Source organism: Polistes dominula, unplaced genomic scaffold, assembly GCF_049000335.1.
Source record: "Polistes dominula isolate Pdom_NZ unplaced genomic scaffold, Pdom_raw_medaka contig_37, whole genome shotgun sequence".
Taxonomy (NCBI): domain Eukaryota; kingdom Metazoa; phylum Arthropoda; class Insecta; order Hymenoptera; family Vespidae; genus Polistes; species Polistes dominula.
In genome coordinates this window covers 4,746,686-4,753,485 of record NW_028301169.1, presented here as the reverse complement: position 1 = coordinate 4,753,485, position 6,800 = coordinate 4,746,686, and positions in this window count along the sequence as shown.

The window sequence follows — 6,800 nt, the reverse complement described above, 5'->3', positions numbered from 1 at the left end:
TTAGTGGCTGACGTAAAAATTATTTTCAATATTTTTTATGAAAAATAAGTTTCGTACAGTGGCGCCCCTAGAAATCTGCGGTGAAAGAGATGAAGCTTCTACCCCCACTACTGATTTTCTTATGCACGTTTGAATAGTATGTTTTGTTTCCCTGAGTAAGTTTATTGTTTACTTATTTGTGAGAATAAGTAAACTGATGCACCGATTTTATGATTTGTTCCAAACGCCAAAGAAAAGCGTTTCAAATCCTTACACGGAAAAGTTTTTTTATTCAAATTTAAGTGAGCTTTAAACAAATGATTTTCTATATCAAAAAATGTTGAGAATTGAACAATATTGATATTGCTCGAAATGTGTCTTAAAATGGAAAGCAAATATTACCGTGCTAATGACTGTATACTTCGGTCGGTTTTTCATATTCATTTTAAATTATATTTGAACATATTAATAAAATTACACAGTATTAACTATGTTTAAAAAGATAGCAAGATTAGATAGCGTGATAAAATAATTATTTAAAGAAATGCATTGAAGATTCTAAAATCAAATTTCCAATTAAATTGTTCCCCCGTAATAACTTTTAAATTTTTAATTAGCAAAATTCAAACTTTGCCATTTCCGAATATGCATAGAGACGATATGATAAAGTTTATTATGATAATTAATGGAAATCTATAAATGAGATAAAAATTATGGAATGGGTAGCATCATAAAATCTTGGATAATAATAATTGGTTGTTTCACGACATGTAGCAATAACACATACATATACATACACACACGTAAGTACATGCGTATACACACAAAGAGATATAGTAAAAAAGAGATTGTCCGTAAATTGGTTTCGTTTTGACGTCAGTAAGTAGTTACCTGCGGTGAAATAACAAATGCGGGAAAGTGCGAGGAGCGCACGCATGCTGGTGTATGAAGTGTAGTATGGTGGAGAAGGGGACAAGACATGCTTGACACGAAACACACGCGTGCATGAAACTGGGCCATGGACCCGGATGTCTTACCTTCGAGGACGTCCACATGTCCGATTCCTAACATCCACAGTTTCCTTCGACGATTCGAATTACAAGAAAAGAGACCGCCATTGCGATCCATTCGTACGAATGCTACGAAACCTCGATCGGTGCACTGTTACATTCATTGAAATCAACTATTCTATTATATTCTTTAACTATCGATGATTCATTTCCATTTCAATATGAATAATGTTCATCATGAAAGTAACAAATTGAAATCATTATCGTAAACGATCATTCTCGTTCGACCCAATTTCAATTGATCCTATTATATTTATTAGATAATAAATAGTTGTCAATTATTTCATAATATTTGTATGAAAGAGAATATAAAATTGTATGATACTTATACCATAAGAATACACGATTATAGCAATAGATATCTATGGAAGGCTTCCTGATAATAATCCGGATCTACTGATAATGTCATTCACTGGCACGATCCCGGTATCTAATAGCGCCCACGCCACTTGTTAGCTGTCGTAAATACCGTAGCTATTATGCTTGGTTCATACCAAGTCTTTTTCGCATGAGCATAACTTTTAAACGTTTCTAGGTACTTGGAAACGCCTTACGATTTTAATCTCCGCTATTAATCGTGATCGAACAATGATCAATAATTATTTAAACATTTCGATAGATATTTTATACCTTTCTCGTTTATTAGATAGCTTTTTTTCTCCGAGTTTTTTCAACTACCTATTAATTCGTCACTTTAGAAATGTACAATGCGCATTTGAACAAATGCATTCTAAATGATTTGGAAATCATTCAAACCATTATTCTATTAAAAATTTGAAAATAATATCGGGTGCATGTTACCCGTACTAAATTTGAAAATTTTTATTTACACCGGGTCCATATACAACCCATGTAGCTTAAATGAAAGTCATCAAATTGATAATAATAATTTATCATATTTACCACATTAATATAGTTGAAAGTTTATCTTTGGATGAGTTCATATTGGAGTATTATGCATTGTGCACTATGAATGCGGCATTACGTGAAAGGACAACAAAAAGCAACAACGCCATGCCGATCCATTCCGGCTGATCGAGTTTCACGCAAACGAAATCACGGATCTCCGCGAAACTTTACAAATTCAAAGAACCAAGAAACTGAAACTTTACAATTAATTTTCGACAAGTACCTTGTAATCACTCAATAGTTCACGTTCGAGGCTTCTCCTTGTTCTTGTTTAATGTTAATTTTTTTGACCCTCTATCATGTATTAATAATTTTGCATATTTTTACAAAATAGATAATCTTATATTTTCATAATGATTTCATTTAATATTCGACATTTTTTACAAATCCATTAGCAATGTAAATTTTAATACTGAACTTATATATACCTGTTTATGCTTAAATAATAATTAAAATAATTTGTATAATTTTAATTATTATAAAATCAAAAAATTACAAAATAAACAGCAACAATGAATGGCCTAATTTTAACTCAAAATTGAAATGGATCATATTACAGGTTATAGTGTTTAATGCTAAATCAAGGTATAGATTTTAAGGAGATTTATTCGATAATGAAAAATGGAATTTATCGTAGACATTGTAAATACCTCAGTGTCAAAAGATATCTTAAGTAACTATGTGACTTTGTTAATTCACCATGAAGCGATCAATGGGTTAAGTTTTACGAAACTAACACGAAAACAGGCAATGTCGTAGGTAGATCATGGTGGTAAACGTAGTATGCTATTAATTATGCGGCATGATCTTCCACGGTAAAGAGAATGTCAACGTGCTTTCAAAATGATTAACTAATGGATAAACTTTCTTGGAAAAAGATTTGAAGAGTCAACGATCAAATGGTGTTTGTTTTTATTTATTCATTTTTCTTTTTTTTTTCTTTTATGAACTTCATTCATGCAAAGCGAATCGTTCGATTAAATGGGAAAAATAATTAAAATTTCTTGCGCTTTATTCTAAACGATAATTGCGAGCATTCTAAACATCCAACACGATTTCGATAAAGTTCGAACGTTTTATATCTTTGCCATCTATCAATATGCAAATACATTTAGTTGGTGTTAAGAAATGAAAGAACACCTTGTAAATCCGCGATACAAGTTGTAATCTTACAAATAATCTGTGTATAAATCTTTACTCTTTTAAAAGGTTTATCAAGAGATTGTACGGTATCCATTTTATAATTAGATATTTATATCTATTTTATTGCTTAGTACTAAAGACAATAAAAAAATCTATTTGTATAGATAAAATTTCATTAAATCGTATTTAATATTTCAATGAAACGATAGTTATTAAAAAGAAAAAAAAAACAGAAAAAGAAACTCATCTTCGGACAAAAAAGTATAATAAATAAAAAATCTTTATCAATTTGATTGGAAAGTAAGTATGCGAAACTTGGAATTAGTTTTTACCGAGTAAGTACACTCTCTTTCGTAGTTATACGTCCTGAGTGAGTTAGTGAAGCCGAATCGGTTCGCATTTAACGGTTCCGAGAAAAAAATCATGCCGAACGAATTGCGGCTCGCGGCAACCGGTTAAAATTGTATTCGCATAATCGAGATTATATCGAGAATAAGATAAAATACTTTCACGGTAGTTGCGTGTGTGCTGTTCAAGAGATCGGCGTGTAAGTATATATAAGTATATATTTACGTACGATCTCGTAGAGAGTGCGTTTGTGATCGTGGAGAATGCCAAAGCAGGGCGTGGTAGAGCTTGGTGATCGGCTCTCCTCTACAAGGCCGTAGATATTCCGGCTGTGAACTGTTAGCGACAAGTCTGCTCCGTCGTAGTCCTGTTGGTTAAACCTACCTACCTATCTACCTACCTACTATCTCGAGTTCAATAATCTTTGTTTCTTTCTATTTCTTGATTTATCTTTTTTCTATCATCTCACTTGCTCCCGCGTGATTTCAAAATTATTAGTTTCATCTTATTTTTTGTATTTTCAACTTTTAATCAAATATTATTCTAAATTTTTATATCTTTTCATCGAGAACAAATATCTATCGTATATATCTGAGAAAGCAACAAGATTATAAACGTTATCACGAATGATATCAGTATATACCTATATACTTACTCTTTTTGTTTTGATTGGCAATATAAAAAAAATATTGACACATATTTTTTGTTTCTTTTTTTTTTTATATACAGTGATACAACTTTTACCAAGCGAGTGTTAAAAGAAAGGCCACTTTTAAAATAATCTGATTATGCCAACACTCTGACATACCAGGTACCACCAACCGGTTTTCGTACAACTCAACGGCTATAGCGAAAATTATTATAGATAAGCGGATACGAATCGCGTGGATTTAAAGAACAACCGAGAAGCGTGATTAAATTATCGTTGCAAAATTTTTTTCTGTGGAAATCATATTATACGTATCAATTTTGAATGTGTTCGTATTTATTGACGTAGTTATATATACTTATATATGTATATTATAACGCGGTATATACAATAGAAGGGAAATGCAAGCTATTTTTATGACCTTTTAATTAAGTATCTTCAAGAATGTCAGTCACGGTTCGATGCACTTCATTTAGTTTCAATTGATTTTTACCGAACGTTAAAAGTTTCAAAGTGTATATGAAAAAATATTTATACGAAATCTCAATGTAATAATACGAATTATAAAATACATTTTTACGTGTAAAACTAAAGTAAATCTTTCTATTGTACTTTAATCGTTTTACTTTAACGCTAGTTGATATTACGTATACTCGTATCTGCATCGAAGTATACTCATCCGTCACTAGCGCATGTCTTCTGCAAGCGTTCATATCACCGAATACGTTGAACGATTCAAATTAAAATCGTTCGAGGAAAAGATAAAGAATTATTGCTAATAAAATTAATAAAACATTTTTCAAATAAAAATAGGAAGACATCTGTATCCCGAAGAATTTTTAAAAAGAAAAAAGTAGAAAAAATAATTTTTTAATAAAAATAATACAATATACTTTTATTATATTGAAAAGTAGGTACACGTAAAGAATCATTAACATAAGAAACAGAGTCGGATTAACAGTTACGAAGGATACGGTGACAGAAAGTATTAAGATTAGAATTAATCTTGAAATTAGAGTAGACGTGGTGTTTCCTAACTGATAGAGACGTAATGCTTACTTCGAACTCTAGTGTCTAGAATCACGTAGACCAATTCGACCGCCGCCGCCGTTGCCTAGTTTGAAATCATAGTATCTACATTTACACGTGACTTATTTTTTTCTTCTATTTTTTTATATCTTGTTTTTTTTTCTTCTTCTTCTTCTTCTTAACCATAATGACAACTATCATAAAAGGATCACAGGATCAAATTCGTAGCCGCGATAGGATGCGTTTTAAGAGCATCGGTAATACAAGGATAAGATATTAGATGTAATGGTACTTATTCGTGTAAATCTATACTTACTTATTGATTTTAAACAAAAATCAATGTTTCATTGACAATAAGAAAATATCATGAAAAGTAACAAAACATTTATTTAGAACTATTACAACTGCAATAAATCGTCTATCGTATGTATCGTAATCGTACATTGTATCTCGGTGCTATTAACTTCGATTAATACGAGTAAGTAGATATCGATGATCACGCATTTTGCATCGATAGATATTTAACAGAAGATTCTCACAGGTAACCTTTACTCCTAACCGATGTCGATGGATAATATTTCTACATCAAACTCATCATTCACATACGCTCGATTTATAATCATCGAAAGATATTTAGCGCGGCATTAAAATCTAAAGGAAAGAACTTATCATCTATGATCCTTTCCACCAAGTAAAAAATTATATATGTAATTATTAACGATCAATGGACAGATGAAAAATAAAAAATTGTTCGAGTAAAAATCATAAAATCACTTACAATTAATAATCGTTACACGGTCAATTAAGAATTGTCAGGATATTTCGTAATTCGATACGATCCTACGTTTAATTACTGTTATATACAGGGAGTCTCAAAAGTCGTTTTACTTAGAATCCTGAAGCAATCCTGCTAAATGAAAAAAAAAATCGTACTTATGAAGACTTTAGTATATAATAAATTAATAATTGTTTAGTTCGAATTTTTGAGACACTCTGTATATCTATAATACATTAAAAGAAAGATGAATAGGTAGTAGATTATAATATATCCTTTCGATCAATCCAACAACGATCGTCAATTGCAATTTCGTACGGCAGCTTCTTGAAAGACGGTAAGATCGATGACAGGATCTTCTTGAAAGGGAACCGTAAAGAAGCACGAAAAGAAATCAAATAAGAAAACGATAAAATACGAAAGAACTGTAAATCTTTGTTGGGATTCGTGCAACATGTGTGTTTCGTATATCGAATATCTACGGATCGCGTTTTCTTACGAAATAAAGATATATCTACTTACTTACTTACTTACTTACTTTACTTACATACACCTTCACAATGCGGTTCGAACAGTTTGAGTAATCAGCCACCATCCTTCGAGTTTTTCCTTTTTCCATCCTTTTTCTTCGTTCCATCGATTGTCCTTTCCAATCTCTTTCTCTTCCCTCTTTTTCTCCCTCTTCCTCTTTCTTTCTTATACTGGTCGCTCTCACTGCTTCTTTCCTCTCTCGTCTTGAAGTAGACATCGTCGACCTGAATTGGGTAAGAGAAATTACGCTCCAGGCGAGGGCGGATTATTTCTTCGTGCAGAATAAAAGAGAGAGAGGCCACATCGTGTTCTCTTCTTCCCTTCTTCTTTTTCTTTTTTTTCTTCTCCTTATTTTTATCTCCTTCAT